The 17,038-nt window shown below is 39.1% G+C and overlaps 1 protein-coding gene across 4 annotated transcripts in view; it reads right to left on the reverse strand.

The window, feature by feature from the left end:
* The window catches only part of CRACD (capping protein inhibiting regulator of actin dynamics), a 108,725-nt gene extending 93,272 nt beyond the window's left edge, over positions 1–15,453 (reverse strand). For 3 of the 4 annotated variants that reach the window (XM_020584746.2, XM_020584745.2, XM_020584741.2), the window contains exon 1: positions 15,337–15,452. The gene's annotated coding sequence lies outside the window, so the exon portion shown is untranslated. Of the gene's footprint in view, positions 1–15,336 lie in introns of all 4 variants that reach the window. The other variant, XM_020584747.2, reaches the window with a different exon arrangement.
* Positions 15,454–17,038: the final 1,585 nt, after the last annotated feature.

Here is a 17,038-nt window from a genome sequence, read left to right on the forward strand (position 1 = left end):
ATAAGAATACGGGGGAAAAAAGCACAATATATGGAAGCAAAATATTTGTGACCAGTTTCAAAGCTGAAGTGAGATGTGTTCGTGAAAGAAATGCATGTCATAGTTGCCCATCACAGGAGTGGAATGCAACTCAAAGGCTAAGGAAGGTAAAATGCCAAATTGCTTCTACACAGCCCCCTGAAAGTTGTGTATTGAAAACATATGAAAATTGAAAAAAAAAAAAAACCCCAATGAAATCAGAAGATACAAGTATAAACATTCTTTAGCAAAGCTGGAATTTGAGCAGTACTCTAAATCAACTACTGGTAGCCACAACTACATTGAATAAACACATGTTATTTTCTTGGCAAACACTCCCAGAGGGGCAAAGCAGTGGCTCATGATGACAGTATTGTAGTAAGGCAAAAGGCCCAAACCTCTCTGTATGTGGCAATCAAACACCTTTCTGAGCAGAAAGAGGAACTATTCTACAGTTGATCTGTCTTTGTTCTTTTACCATTTACTGCTCAACACTAATACAATTCATATTCTGCACGTACTTACTGCACTGTAGAATATTTAAGGCTTAGTCTTGCTCTGACACTTATTTTGTGCCTTGAAGTAATTTATTCAGTTTTTCTGGTCTTCCATTACCATCTAGGCTAAGCAACAGGATTTGTAACTCCTCCTGCAGAACTGGCTCAGGCAAAAGCAGGCTGTTCCCATCTCCTGGACCTCTATATCAAGCCAGTATATCATTCCCTGTAACACTGTTATTTGCTGTAATAACATGAAAGAGAGCAAATGCAGGCAGGGGAAAGAATTTCACAGGGTACAGTCATCACATGCAAATTCTATATTCTTCTCTATTTGTTTGAAGCCTAGAAAGGCAAGCTATTTTAAAGTGATAATTGACTTCTACTTCAGCCCTGTAAAGAAAAGAAATGTCATCCACTCTGGGTAATTAATTGTGTTACATATTCCCATACACCCACATATGTTTGGAGCAGGAAAATACGACTCTCTGACAGCTACACTAGCCTAAGAAATAAAAACCAGACAGAAAAATTTAAGACATTTCAGATCATCCAAATGAAACCAGACGCTAATTTTGCTGACTAGTACTGGGGGCAATAACCTTTAACCAACAGTTTTCTTTCTAGAAATTTGTTGATGGGCACAAACCAGTTTTTGCATCCTCACTTCACAGAGCTCAGTCCTTTGACGTCATTGAGGTCCCTACACCAGACAAGAAGAGTATCGGCTGTTCTCTGTTTTGGGAGATTGCTGTCTCCAGTTAACTTGAAAGTACTTCTCAGGAGCAAATAAAACAGAGCTTTTCACATCCACAGTGAAGTAGCTCTGAATATTTCTTATGGTTAGAAAACATGGATTGGAAATAGAAATATCAGTTTAAACATAAGCAAATAAACGACTCTGTCAGCTGCTGTTACAAAGCTAAACTGTCATCCCATGTCCTTTTCATGTTCCTTAATTTTTTGGTTTGTTTGGTATGCAAATTTCAAGAGAGTAGAAATGTTGATATATCTACAGCTTAGATTTCTTACAAGACTTTCTGTATTACTGTATCAGACTCTCAGACTCCTGGCATTAACACTAATATTAACCATGTTTTTCCCCTTTCCCCACAGCAGCTACCACAAAAGAGAATTAACTACAGCTGCAGATGAAGAGCAAAGGCCCTGCCTGGTGGGTCTCATGAGGTGCCATCTCTGCAGACTTGTGTAACTTCCCCCAGGGTCCCCAACACGCTGAGCTGCCATCCTGCACTGCGGATACCTGTGTCTGTGCAGGCAACACTCTGAACAGAGCCTCACCAGAGCAGGGGCAAGGAGTTCAAATACTAGTAATTTATCAGTAAAAATAAGGCAAAACAAAATGACACCAAGTCCCACCTTTAAATGACATGAGCAATTGCTTATTTTTAAAATTCTCGGCCTTGGTCAGTTCTCTGCTGTTTGCAGACACTGCTGCATAAAGGCCAGCCCTTGCTCCTGCTTAGGAGTAGATGTTGACACCATTTTCATTTTCTCTGGGTGAAGGGTCAGAGCATCTTTTCTCAGACCCTAGTTTACTAAGTCCAACTACTTCCTTTTGAACCATGACACATTTAGAAACTCTGGCTAAATATAATTTTAAAAGACAGTTAATTTATCACATTGAAATATAAGTAAAAAATGTGGTTCTCAAAGCAGTCCATGGAAAATACATGATCCTGCACAGCTCTTTCTATCCTGCCTTCACACAATCATTATATCCAGTGGAGCCAGATCCAAAGGGGAGGACTTGGAAAGGCCACAGCTCTAGAAGCACTCATACATGGCAGTCTCTGTCCTTCTACTCATTGCTTCCCACTCCCTCCAAGAGCCTTAGGTTCCTGCAAGTGCAAGAAGCAGCTCATCTGGCTGCTGAATAGCAGAAGAGCAAAAGGGCATTAGATCTTCCAGCCTGCTTCTTTCCACTTTGTGCACAGACCCAGTCCATGTGTTCTTTTCTTTCTATAGGGTCAGTGGCAAACAGCTACAGGTTCTCCCTGGCCACAGTTGCAAGCACCCAAAAACTGCTGTAAGATTTATATGGACAAGTAGTAGCATCTAAACTTAGTTCTAACACTACTTCTTCATAATTCTTTCCCTCTATAAATCAAGAAAATCCGGAGTTTGTTACTTGAATGAAAATATTAAAGCCAAAAAGCATAGTAAAACTTCATACAACAAATCAATCTTTCCTTCAAGGAAAGACATCTAGTCTCTAATCTCATCACTTTTGCAGCCAGATCTAAGAGGATATCATGGATACAGGTAGAATTCTTCAGTGTAGCAGAGCTGGACCACATTCTAGGCAATACCAACTCACACATCAGCGCTTCCTGCCCAGCCTCTCTTTCACTAAACCTCTGTGCCATGTTTCCCAAGTCAGCTGTGGCACAGACCACGGCCTGCCTAAAGAAATCTCTCATGCCAGCTGACATATAGAGACAGCCCCTCCTCTAATTCTGGAAGTCCATAGTATATTTCACGAGAATGAAATCAAACATTAAGAATAAGAAAGACATCAAAATCCTGTCTCCCCATATGAGGATGAGGCCCACAGAATTACATTCCTAAGTAAGAGATGCAGATATATGTTGCTGCTCAGAGACATCAGTGCTTTGGGGAAAATCGTAGCACACAAAAGAGGCTCAGTGTTCAACACAGAGGATACAGCACTGTTTAAAACAAGTACCCCAAGAAGCAGGAAAGGAACCTGTCACCAAGACAGATGCATTTATAAGATGCATTTAGAAAATACCTCTAAGGAGACAGATTTATGTAGATTGGAAGTATCCAATTTGAATCAAAAGTGTCAGATCTGAACAGAAGCCCAACACAAGACTTGAAGTGATACTTGTTCACTAATCTATGTATTGTTTTATATTTTTTGCTACTGAAACAAATTGCTAAGCCTCCACCAGAACAGAACTGGATGAAAGCTCTAAGGCATTCTAAGACATAGTAACAAGGATCAAAGCATCACATTTAGAGATGAAATGACTGTCACTTGTCTAAAATCATCTGCAGATGTAGCCTTGTGAGCAAGTGAATGCAGGCCAGGAAAGCAAAACAGAAAGAGGGAATGTTTAGGATTCATTTAGTTGCTGGCCATGATTGGTTTATGATGCCTTTTATATAATCCCACAAATTGTAAGGGCAGACCTACCGGAAAGCATAATCTTTATTTGTCTATTTCTGTTTAAGAAAAAGACACCTATATTTCATATCTATTTAAGTACCCAGTTAATTACTGCTATACAATATTCCTAGCCAAATACACCCTCATTTAGATGAGATTTTTGTTGTTGTTCATAATGTTCCTTTTAAGCAGCAGTCATTTCCATTTGGTCTCAGCCTGAACAGCTTCTCTGGAAGATAGCCCAATTAAGCAGATTTTCTTATTAAGCATGCCCCAGTTAAGTGATGTACATCACTATCGGCTCAGTTCCTTTATGATTTTTACATACTGAGCAGAGCACAGGGCACATTTTACATTGTTGTCAACCTAGTCTGTCCTTGCACAAAGAAAGTACGCTTACGTTCATTTTAACAAAACAACATCAAAGGTACGAAATCTAACCTAAATAGGAAGACTTCTACATATTCCTGTGGAGTTTTTTGATGAAACTACCCAATTTTGCTTTTAAGTATTTTACTGAAGCAAGTCTCTGAAGAGAAACTGACTTCTGGCACCCCAGCACTCTCAGCAGCCCATCTCTATCGAGGTAGGAAGGGGCTCTCTTTCCCTGGGCATCTGGAAATCACCTTTATAACTCACTCTGTGCTCCAGCACTACATAAAACTTTTTAATATTTAAATTTAATTAAGTTTAATTGCATTAAATTAATTACTTTTCTTTTTTTCCCTGTGGGAAAGAGCAATTCAATGGCAGCCTCACAGTCATTTCCTAAGGTAATATTTCTGGGCCTTGGCAAGGAATCTAAAACAAGTGTTGGACATGTATCTTGTTTTCACAAGAAAATTACAGTTAAAATCAACAACCTTTGTACATTTTATTAGATTAGAATACCAGTCCTTCTCCAGCAATGAAATTAAAAATAAATGCTGAAAAGGTAATCTAATTAAAAGCTGTCACATGCTTTAAAGAGTGTTCAGGTGTGTGCTGAGCATTCCTCAATACTGACCTGAAGTCTTTATGTGGTGTTTTAGTACCAAATGTGATTTTCTAAATCCACTGCAGTCAAGCAACTGGGATCATTTTGCGATCCACATATATATATATCTCTTTTTTCTTTTTTAATGGGCATTGGAAATGCTAAATAAGTTATGCCATAAAACAATTTTCTGATTTGATTTTTCCATCAATTGCAAATAACATGGTATTAGGGAAGAAAACTTGACTGTCACTATGAATTGTTGTTGTTTTCTGAGGCATGTAATAATTTCCAATTTAACATCATTATGTTGCTATATTAGTCCAGTTTTCTCATTTTATCATAATAGTTCAAGTTCTAGTTCCAAACATTATTTTTGAGTTTGAGAAGATGCAGCCCTTATGCCAAAAAGTTAAATGAATTACTTTTGTACCATCAGAGGTTGAAACACAACCATCTGGTCCACCAAAATTGGTCCGAATTTTTCAGTATTCTTTAAATGGTACATGCTGAGAAAAAGCTTGCTCCAACTGAAGTAAGTGGCACAACGCCCACTAATTTATATAAAGCCAGGATTTCTTCCAACATGTCCTAGTGAGAACATTTTGCTTTTCTGGACCATGCACAGATTTTGTACTGGCTACAATTGTGTTGGTTGGGTGAGGCTTTTTTCCCTCTCCACAGAAACAATAAAATCAATTTGTGAAGAAATATTCAAGGTGGACAGAAACAAACACTGGCAAGCAGCAGGTTTTCTTGCTGGTGTTTGAATAGCAGGAGATGGAGGATTATTCCCCTGAAGGGACAGGGAAAGGAACACACATTTCTCGGTTTTTGTGAAGCCCAAAATATTGACAAAATACTGAGAAATATATTTTCCTGGTGTAATACAGTGTGTCATTGACTGTCAGCAATGTGTGGATTTCAGATCTCCTGAACTGGACAACTGCTGTACCACACTTCTGGTAATAGACTCCTTTAAAATGTACACACAGAAACCCACATCTCACCAAAAGATCACAGTTTATGAAAGAAAATTATATATTCTGGAGTAAGGCAGTGATATTTTCACAAGAAATACTCAGCTAAGGAGTAATGCATGCAGTTGTTTCAGGTAATTTAATTTTGGCTTTACTTTATTTGCAGAGAAAATGCTGTAACTAGATAGCAAAAAGGTTAAGTGAGCAGCAGTTTCACGTGCAGTGGCACCATTTCCAGAGACTTTATCCCATGCTTCACAGCCATGGGACAAAGGCAGCCATGCTGGCACAAAAATTTTTTTGTGGAATCACAATAAATGGCCAAAGACAGTAACCTGTGATTTCCATGTTCAGTTGTGGTTCATTAGCCAAATATGTAAACTATTTAAAGGTTATTTATTTCACTGCTTATACTAGAAATAATGTAGCTGCTGCTTAGATGTATATAAGCAGGCACACACACACATTTAGAAGTACATCTACCAAGTTGGATTGCTTTGTAAATAAGGTTACTCTGAATATTTTTAGATGCAAATCAATTCTATTTTCCACTCTACCAGTAGGATTAAATTTCTGACATTGATGAAATCCAAAGACACTAATTTTAACTTGGTGATTCGAGAATGATTCATAATGAAACCCTTCTTTTTCATAGCAGTGGGATGCCACCTATTTTATTCTGTTTTGTTCTGGAGATAGACATTAGAGCGTTCCCATGATGAGTGGTAATAAGTCAGAATTTAGTAAGCCTACCAGCCTACTTCAGCCATGTTCTGGGGGAAGTGGAGAGGCTAAAACTTTAAGCCAGAGGATTCCATATCCAATGCAGAAGTGCGGTGCGAAAGAGCTTATTTATACAAAGGTACTTATTTGTGCTTTTTTGACATTGATAATTTGTAAAAAAACAGGCCTGGGAGTTTTTCAGAAAAGAGAAAAATAAATATCAGGTCTTCATGCTTTAAAGAACTACTGAATTTTCCTCAAGGATTAAAAAGAAAAAAAAAACAACAAATAAAAGCTGAGCCTTGAGGAGTAATCTGACCTTTCTTTACAATACTTTTTTTTTAAAAATAAATATTTCTATTCCCCGTTACAGGTCAAAAATTCCAAACATGTATATACCACAGTGTCATGAGTCTGTGGGCATTGGTGAAGCATCTCATAATGAATATGCCTACTGTTGCCTAGCAAGTACATATGTGGAACATCTGTATGTCATCAACAAACACATTAATTTTATTAGTTTTCTATTATCACATTTTATATATTTGAATTCAGGGCTTTTATGCACTAGGATTAAACATTTATTGCAATTCTTACTTTATTTCTAAAGATTAAAACCAAGTGAATTATCCTCAACAAGACAGAAAGTGTGACTCAAGCTGTTTTCCTCGAGGGAAAAAGTTGAAACAGAGTTAAACAGAGATACTTCCGTAAACTTTTTTTAATTAAAATAGCCAACAGTTATTTTTCCTGCTAGTTTTACATTTGAACAACATCATATTTCTCTGCAGACGGTTGTCATACAGAATCAGAGAATATGCTGAGTTGGAAGGGATTGTCAAGTCCAGCTCCTGGCCCTGTTCACATAGCTTAGCTGATGTTTATGATACTAGAAAATTCAGCCTGTAACCAGTCATGAAAAGGAATGTTTCCAGTCCCCCTCAATAATTACATCATATAAATAAAATCTATATTAATTTATAACCTATATAAATGTGTGTGTGTATATGTATATATATATATATATATATATGGATATATAAAATCATGTACATATATATACCACACTCCTTTCTTAGGATCTGGAGTTCTACAAATGAATGCATACTGTATTAGACCAGTTTCCTATGCTTAATCAAGATATACAAGAATATCTTCTCATGTAAAATATATGGTAGTCCTGAATAATTTAAAAAGGCTCAAATGCTTCACTCTCTTTGATATCTAAATATTGCCTGTCAGAGGAAAATACAAAGAATATCTCTTCCCTCTTTGAAATTAAAAAAATATCTTTAGTGGAACCTGAATTTTATTTAGACCATGTACAAGCAATTTGAGGGAGAGAGGAGAGGGGGAGCTGCTCAGGCATGTTATGATTGTTCCCAGAAAAACATTATGCTCCCAGAATCTTAAAGTAAAAGAGACCTTTAGTACTGGTCCAGTCATGTTAATACAATGATACTGATAACTCTACCCTGAAATGACAGAGTAGCAGGAAAATTAAGACATATTTAAATTAGTGTTTTGCTTTTAACAGTATTGGACAGTATCCCATCCACTCACGTTTTTCACTGAAATCTCAATTTCTAGGTTTTCTTCCATCTATTGCCACAATTTTTCATAACTGAATATCATAGCATGTTAAATGTTAATCATTTGGGCTTGTATTACACTTGTAAAAGTAATTTGTGAAATAATTTACCTCTAATGAAGTCAATAACCCATCATCCTCCCACCCAAAAAATCTTCAGACCCTAAAGAGACAAGAGTGATTTTAAAAGAAGGAATTAAAGCAATTTTGAAATGCTGTCACCTTCAAACCCATTTTCCTCTCTGGGCAACGACACCTTCCACAAGACCATGTTGCTCAAAGCCTCGTCCAACCTGGCCTTGAACAGGGATCCACAAGTTCTCTGGCAGCCTGTTCCAGTGCCTCACCACACTCACAGTAAAGAATTTCTCCCTCATACCCAATCTAAATCTACTCTCACTTGAAAGCCATTCCCCCTTGTTCTAACACCACATGCAGAATCATCACTGCATAAAGAATGATTTGTATTATTTTTCTAATAAGGATTTTTGTTAAATAATTCAGTGTTTTTATCCCTCTCTCACCCTTCATAGGCTGATATATACGATTCATAAATGTTAGATAGGCTAGAATAATCACAAATAAATGGCTGTTAAGTGAAACATTTAATTACATCTTAAAAAGGCAAAAGAAAAAATATTGTCACTGGCTTAAAAAAAAAAGAGCCAAATTTATTCCCAGAAGTTCTGACAGAGTACTGTGAATTATGAGCAGTTTGTTTTGAAACAGAAACTCTTAGAAGAGTGAGAATCTGACATCGAAGGAACATTAAAGTTCAACTTAAGGATGAGAAACTGGGCAAGCGTTGTGACAAGGCAAGGTTCAGACAACCTGCAGAACAAACTACATTGTAATCTGCATAAGCCTTTGCATCATTGAATCATCCCATTTCTTGTAGGAAAAAGGAAACAAACTCCTTCATACACATCTGTTGACAGTCAATGGAGACATCTTAAGGAAACACCCAGAAAAGTACAGAAAGGGAAAATGACACATGCCCCATAGGTCTGAATCTTCCTGCAGCACATTCTAGTGTTCTCTATATCCATTACACTTTTAGGACTGCAGGGTACCCAAAAACCAGAACTATGTTTCTGGTTCGTTACTCCTACCAGGGCACTTGGTGCAATGCAAGTTCAGAACGGTACTCTGCCTCAACAGCACCTGCACCTAATGGTAACTCAACAGCAAAGGGACACAACACATCTTTTCCATTCAGGCACTCACAGACCTATTCCAAAAGCAGTTCCATAACTATGAGAAAAATCCCATGTACAAGCAGAAGCAAAGGCCACTTCTAAGTATTTTCAGATTAAATATTTTTAAGGATTTCAGCTTAAAACACACATTCCCAAACACACATAGCCTGTACTGCCACCCCACTTAAATCCTGTCTCTGAGTGGCAGTCCTAAACTCCCTGCTAGTCTCACAAGCTCCCATCCCACCTCCCTCCTGGCAGACAGCTGATGGGGTGCAGGCAGTCAGCTTGGCCGTATCACAGGGGTGCTCCTATGCTTCCAGCTCTGCAGGCACTGATTCCATCAACCTCAAGGCAAAAAAAAAGTCAGTGTTTCCCAAGAACAGGCTCTTGTGTCAACTGCTGGGATAACTATCCAACGGGAGCCATAAGAGGCGATATCTCCTAAGCTAGTCTGCTCCAGATGGGTTGGCTCTCAACACATTCCCACACGCTTTTGGAAAATTGTCCTTTCTCACAGAAGAAAACATGAGTGTACTAGTTCTTAAAAACGTGACAGGATGCTGCCCCACCTAGTGGGAGCACCACTGTGTTCCCCTCTGCTTGCCAGGCAAACCAGGAGAACTTTGTATAAAGACATGTCATGCATTTCTAATGGTTTGTAAAATTGTTAAAAATATCCTGAGAAACAAATGTGGGAAAGATTTCACAAGTGGTTTACATTAAAACATACTGAGATACTAAAAGCTTAGAGAAACCTTTAATGGAGGGGAAAGTATTAAATAAATGCTCCCTACATCTTAAATGTTTTCATGTGTAAATACTAACTCATTGTCTATTAAATTATGTTAAGCAAATGTAATTGGAGAAGGAACCTGCAGCATAAAAAGATAAACCTTCTATCTTTAATGCAGTAATTACTTCATATTTATTGGCTAGAAACCAGATGCATTCTCATGTTTGCTACAAATTACAGGTAAAAGTATCTTTTTTAGCTATTTGAGTTGGTACTGTTTGTTTGTTCCAAGCTTTCATAAATTTTATTAGTGCTGCTGAAAATACAACACCAAAACTTTCTCAGTTCTATGCAAGTAATAGAGAATTGACTCCAGTCTTTCATTTTCACCTCCCTGTTGTATCTAATGCCAAATCTATTATCTGCATGGCTGCCTTCTCAGAGAGGGCAAACAGGGTATTTTTTTCCCACATTTAATCTGACTTTTTTTTTCCCAAAAAACAGAAAACCTCCTCATTTTGTGTCTCAAAGAAAAAACCAGTGTCTTTTTCTATGTCAAAAGTTTACTAAACATTTTACCTGGCACAGCAGAGCAGGTACCTCATTGTCTTCAACTGCTAATGTCCTAATACACTTCGCAAAGAGCCTAAACAGAAATCAATTCCATGCCCAGGTGTGTCTTTTTTGGCACTTAAAATTTAACTGCTGTATTCTTCAAAACCTACACTGGCTTTTATTTAAAGAGTCAGTCTTAGGAACACCCTAAAAACTAGTACATTTTGGAACTTGGCAAGTCCTTCATGGACTTCTGTCTTACCCTCACAGAATGACAGTATGGAAGATAGAGAGGGACACCCTCCCCTAAGATGCTAAAAGGTAAAACGGGTCTTGAGTGCAATCCTCCAACATAAGTTTTCTCCAGGCGGAAGAGAATCCAGCCTTTTGACTCCAGCCTTTCAGCTCTAAAAGTCCCCCAATCAAAAAGCTACATTAAAGAATACTAAGCTTACTAAAGTTTACCTGAACAGCTAAATGCAATTTAATTACGTAACTCCCAGGACTGCCTGACAGCTTAACTAAAGCAATATAATAATAGCAACAACTTTTAGAATGAGACGCTTTGAAAGTTCAAGCATTTCCTATCCAGACTAACAAAAGTAGCACTTCTCAAGAGGAGATTGTTCTCTGCCGAGTGTTTTGGTCAGCTCAGTGCCTATCTATTCCCAGCAATGACTTCTCCAGCAAACGGCTGGCACGGCATGTGTGATCCGTGGGTGGGATCTCTCCTGGACTCCCCAGCCATGGTGGTACACAGCTGACCTGAACTGACTCAGGGGCATTCCATACCAAATGACATCTGCTCAGGTGTAAAAGCTAAGGTGTTGGAGGCATTTTTTATTCACAAAAAAGTCTGTATTTTGGAGCAACCACTGCACATACTGAAGCCCTGCTTCCTTGGGAAGTACCTGAACATCTCCTGTCAATGGGAAGTAATGAATAAATCTCTTCCTTTGCTTCCACACATGGCCTTTGCTTTATTAAACTGCCCATGAGATTTTTTCCATCTGACTTTCTCCTTTCTTTTGTTCTGCTGAGGAGGGGACTGATAGAGCCATTTGGTGGGCACATGACATCCAGCCAAGGTCAACACACCACAGTCTTTTTTGGCACCTGGTGTGGGGCATGAGGAATTTGAGATAAGGAGTGTGAAGAGTCCTATTCCTGAAGACAAAGGAGTGGCAGAGGTAACAAGTGATGAGCTGACCTGAGCCCCCATTCCGTGTCCCCATGTGCCTCTGGAGGGAAAGAGGCAGAGAATTCAGGAGAAGAGGGAAATTAAGCCCCAGAAGAATGGAGGGGTGAGGGGAAGGTGTTTTAACATTTAGTTTTTATTTTCTCACTATCCTACTAAGATTTGATTGGAAATAAATTAAATTAATTTTCACAAAGTCGAGGTCTGTTTTGCCAATGACAGTCATTGGTGAGTGATCTCTCCCTGCCCTTATCTTGACCCACAAGCCTTTTGTTATATTTTCTCTCCCCTGTCCATATGAGGAGGGGAGTGACAGAACGGCTTTGGTGGGCACCAAGTGTCCAGTGTCCAGCCAGGATCAACAGACCATGAGAGAAGCAATGGAGGCACCTGAACACAGAATATCCTCTTGCACTTGAATGGAAAAATCTGTTTCAATTTATAGGACAAGCTTGATGATCCTCATAGTTTTTTGTGAGGAGCTGTACTCTCAGCATGCTGCTCCCAACACAGTGTCCCGGAACACAAGGCAGTGCACCAAGCTGAGAAACTGTGAACAAGAACAGCACGGTGTGCCCTGGAAATACAGGGATTGGGAAAGGGCACCTGCGGATATTTGTGGTACATTTTGTGGGCTGCCTCTTAGCAATGTCCAGCTGTGGGTCAAAATCAACAAGGATGAACATTTGACAGCTCACTTCATCCGGAGCCAAGGGCAAATGCAGAGTGGATCTATCATTTTTGCCTGCATTCCAGTAGCTGAATGGCTGACAGGAAGGAGGAGGCCTTCACATATTAAGTGTGACAGATAGCCACCAGCAAAAGACGGTCACATTAAGCCTGATATTATGATCCCAAGGTGTGGGATACTGTCAGTGACAGAACCTCCCCACCAGGCACAGCTTTCTCATGGCAAAGCATGTAAAGACCTTGTGCTGCTTCCAACAGGAAGATGTTTTCTAAAAGTGACAGCTATTCAAGGTATAATATATAAGCTATTCTATGAATTTTTAAAAAAGGCTAATCCAGTAGACGGGAAGGAAGGCATTGAAAATAAAATTTGATCAAAAACCCAAAATTTGAACCCAAAAAGAGCCAGAAAAACTCATTGAAGCATCTGCATGGAATGTCAGATCTTAAGAAAAGTTCAGAGTGGATTTACTGGCCCCTGACACCCAAGTAAGCGCAACCACATTACGTCATTCTGTTCCACAAAGGATTTCCCTTTCCTTGTCACAGAAACCACTAAGGCAAGCATTGCTTTTTCCTGTGTGTTTTCAAGTTACTGAGGTCTTAAGACTTTTTCCTTCCACGAAGCATTCCTAACAGACAGACAAATTTCTAAAACCAGAGCCTGTCCACCTGACCTACAAAGACCACATACTACAGAAATCTTAAGATCTATGAGATCTTACCATCACCAGAGCACAGGCTTTTCCAAGACTGGGCTGTCAGTAGGTGCTGGAACCACCAACTCCAAATAAAATCCACAGAAGCTGTCCCATCTCCAAAGCCCACCCCAGCAACTGGCTGGCAGTAAGGATCTCAGTCCCCAGAGCTGTGTCTGCAGATTTGTGAAGGACTTTGTGGGTTACAACTGCTGTGTCTGCCTGGTCCTTCCTAGTGGGAGGGATGGAAGGCTGGACCTGTCCTTCTCTGCTACCAGTGAGAGCCAGCAGCAGGTGGGGTTTCCTACTGCTCTGGGATGCAAAAGGAAATGAGAGGAAGATAGGAAGAATGGCATCCCAAGCATGACTTTCCAGAGAAGTGCATAACTTGGATCCTGCAAGCAGGATTATGATACCATCCAAAGACTGGTACCAAGCAGGATTTGCAGATGAGCTTTTTCAGGATCTTCAGTCAGTTTCCCAAAAACTTATCGTAATTAGATTAGAAAAGACATTTGGATAGCCTGACTGCACAACTTGGTTGGCTGCACAAATTTTGTGTCCCTTTTCAGTCCTCATTCTTTAACCAAAGGCAGACATTTGGGGGAAAGAAAAAGCAATGTTAACTGTTTGTGAGCATGCAAACAACTTTTAAATCAGAACCTGGTATTATGGTCCAATAGGTTGTTTTGTTTATCTTCTGCATTTTCTACAAATAAAACATAATCTCTTTAAGCTGAATATATTTCTGGACAATTAACTGGTCTTCACATAATCATTACTGTTCCAAGTTTCTTCTTTCAGGAAAGCAAAACAACACTCCAACTCTGAAGCATTTCAAAGTGTAAACAGATTCCTGTGCATCCAGTCTAAGAGCACTTCACTTAACCTGTGAGATTCCAGATCCGTTCTGTGTCCTACACAGTGTAGACAGAAAAAATGACTGCTTTTCCAGTTGCTCTTGTTAATTGAAACTAACAGCCTAATAACACCATGTAGCATGACATCCTGTATATATTTATTATTTTGGTGTGGAACCATCACTCTAGTAAAGACATTTCACATCTGGGTGAAAAATCAGATATGACTTTGTATGAGATGATAATGACTTCATCATTCTTACAAAGACAAGTTTCCCTAATGAACAGAAAATAATCTTATTTTTCTAATCCAAAAGACAAAACTACAACACAGGATTTGTTTAAATAAAGGATTTCTTTAAACAAATGGGACTCTTTGTGTGTGCAAGAACACAGTGCAATAATCAGAGGCAAAGGAGAGTCAAGAAGAATTATTAGCACAGAGTAAGATCAAATATGCAGCAGAAGTATTGTTTTTCTTTAAGCAGGCTTTAAAGATTTAATAAATTTTCAGTGGCTTACTATGCTGGAAGAGCATCATTCTGACACTTTGATTTACAGGATTGAACAACCCCAAAATACTCCTTTAAGGATTTGTTGAGGTTGTTCTATCATGCATTCAAAAATCTTCTGTATGCACAGATGGTGTTATCCAGAGTTAGTACATCCTAGCATCCTGCAAGCATTACAAAAAGCAAGAAGTTGTTTCAAGAACAGTTCCAGATTTGGAAACATACATAATCTAAGTGCAGACATTGCCTCTTAATAATTAAACTTACTGAGCACTTTATCGAAAATTCTTCTACAGCAGAGATGTGAACTCTGATAAAAACATCACTGCTTATGGAAAGGAAGGCACAGCAATATGCAGCAGTATTTAGCAAGGGGATCTGAAAGTACATGAAACCTGTGGTCTGGAACAGGACCCTCACAGCCTGATTGAACCACTGGCTGCCTAATGACATTGTGTGAGTCTTACTTTTATGATATTCCCCCTCATTTTCACTGATAGTTATGCAGATAAAAGCATTCGTGATGAAACCTTCCCACCCACGATAATATATTAAGGACACATTACTTATCACTTATATAACACCAGGATTATTTTTTTTAAAAGAGGATTGTGTAATACAAAGGATTACCATTCTTCAAAACAGAAAGTATGTGCAGAGCAACAGCAGTTAGAGGCAGACAAATGCTTCTTCTGCCTAAAGTGCCATTATATCCATTTAACACAGCAATGAGTAAGCTGGGACTAAAGGAAAGTACACAAGGCAACTGCTATGAAAGGCTGAAAATCTACTTGTTCTGCTAATAAACGTTTAAATAATAACAATAATAATAATAATAATAAATCAGTGAAACATATAAACTGTTAGGGTTTTTGAACTGCCATTGATGTCAGTAAGTATTCTGCTGTGGAAATGGAGTTCGGTTAATAAAACAATATAAATTTACCTGTCCCATCAGGTTGTGGGTGCTTATTTCAACATCCTTCCTCTCTGCTGGGGCAGTGGCAGCTCCATGCCTGTGGCTTGCTGGAACTTCAGCAATCTCAGCTGACAGAGAGCGTTACAGTGAACAAAGCTTTATAACCTCTCTGAATTCTTCCACTTTCTAGCAAAAGCTTTGCACTCACCCACCTTTATTTTTGTCACAGTTGCTAGGATGCCTTGGCGACAGACACCCGAAATATCTATGATTTGGAGACAAAGCTGGAGGCAGGTGTAATCCATACCAGACCAAAAGGAGGACAGGAGGCTCCTGCCAACAATCATTGCACCAGCGGAGATTTCTTGCAGCAGCAAAAGTGCTACCTGGGATAGAGCAAATCCACTTGCTGCCATCTCAGCCTCTTTGCATCTCACCTGGCTCCCTGGTGGGACACAAGGAACAGATCCAGCCTCCCACCACTGGGGAGGAAGGAAAAGCGCCTCTCTATGTGGACACCCACCTCAGCCAATAGCACCCTGCAGGCTTTTCCCCTCCTTGCTGTTGGTCATCCTGCTGAAGGAGTAAAATAGATCCTGGACCTTACTGCCCAGGGCTGCATTAACTTTGACTTGAAAATCTGCCTCCTGCATGGGGTGTTACAACCAGACACCACAAATCTTTACAGAGGATCAGAGCTGGCCGGAACAGCTTCCAAAGACCGCAGTGATGCTTCCTTGGTGAAGCTCACACAGATGCTGGCAGAGACTGTGCTAGAAACAAAGAACAAACGATGTATGCACTTGTTTAAGAAGCTCATACAAAGAGGGCTTTTTCTTTTAAATGTTGCTCATGGACTTCTGCATTTTAAAAGTCAATCACAGTCAGGCAATTATTTAGAATAAAATATCATTTTTCTGGGTGATAAATGAAAATAGTTTCATTAAGGATTAAACATCTGTTCTGAAGGAACTGCCTCTTATTTACATAAAATCTGTGTGTCATTCTACAAAATGAATGCTTTCTCTGCTAACAGTGCTGTGGAGGAAGAGGTTTGTTGCATTGGATTCATGCAAACAATCTTACTTTCTACACTTTCTCATTGAAAAAAACTTTTATTGCCAGACTGACTGTAGTAGGAAAACTACAATGTAATGTTACACCATAGTTAAAAATCCTTTTGGCCTCTAGTGTTAGATGGAAAAATTGTTCTGAGAATAAAAGAACAGATTCTGACAGCCATAGCAATTCTCACTGCTTATGCCAGAGCCATATTTGCTTGAAAAGGCTATTCATAATGTGAATAGTGCTTCATGTGAAGAGAACTCTATTATACAAGACAGAATATATTTGCAGCTAAAGGGACCCCCCCCAAACACACCCATTGATTTTTTTTTCTTTATCCAGATTTACTTGTTCTATAACCTCTTTTTGTTACATTAGCGGCTTCAGTGCTCTGAACACTTCTTGTTTACACATGTTGCCTAAAACAACAAGCACTAAGCAATTCTTAACATAAATGGGGAAATGCATTAGCAGACTGGTATAAGAATCCACAAAATGTACACTTTTAGAAGACAAATTCAAATAAATCTGATCTCTATATTCTTTTATGAACTAGTTTTCCCCCTAAAGGCATCCACAGCTGCTGACCCCCACCATGCCCTGAAAGAGAAGCATCAGTTGTAGCACTAGTGTAGATAGACAACTGGAGCCTTGACACAGTGTT

This window comes from Corvus cornix, chromosome 4 (genome assembly GCF_000738735.6).
Source record: "Corvus cornix cornix isolate S_Up_H32 chromosome 4, ASM73873v5, whole genome shotgun sequence".
NCBI classification, from domain to species: domain Eukaryota; kingdom Metazoa; phylum Chordata; class Aves; order Passeriformes; family Corvidae; genus Corvus; species Corvus cornix.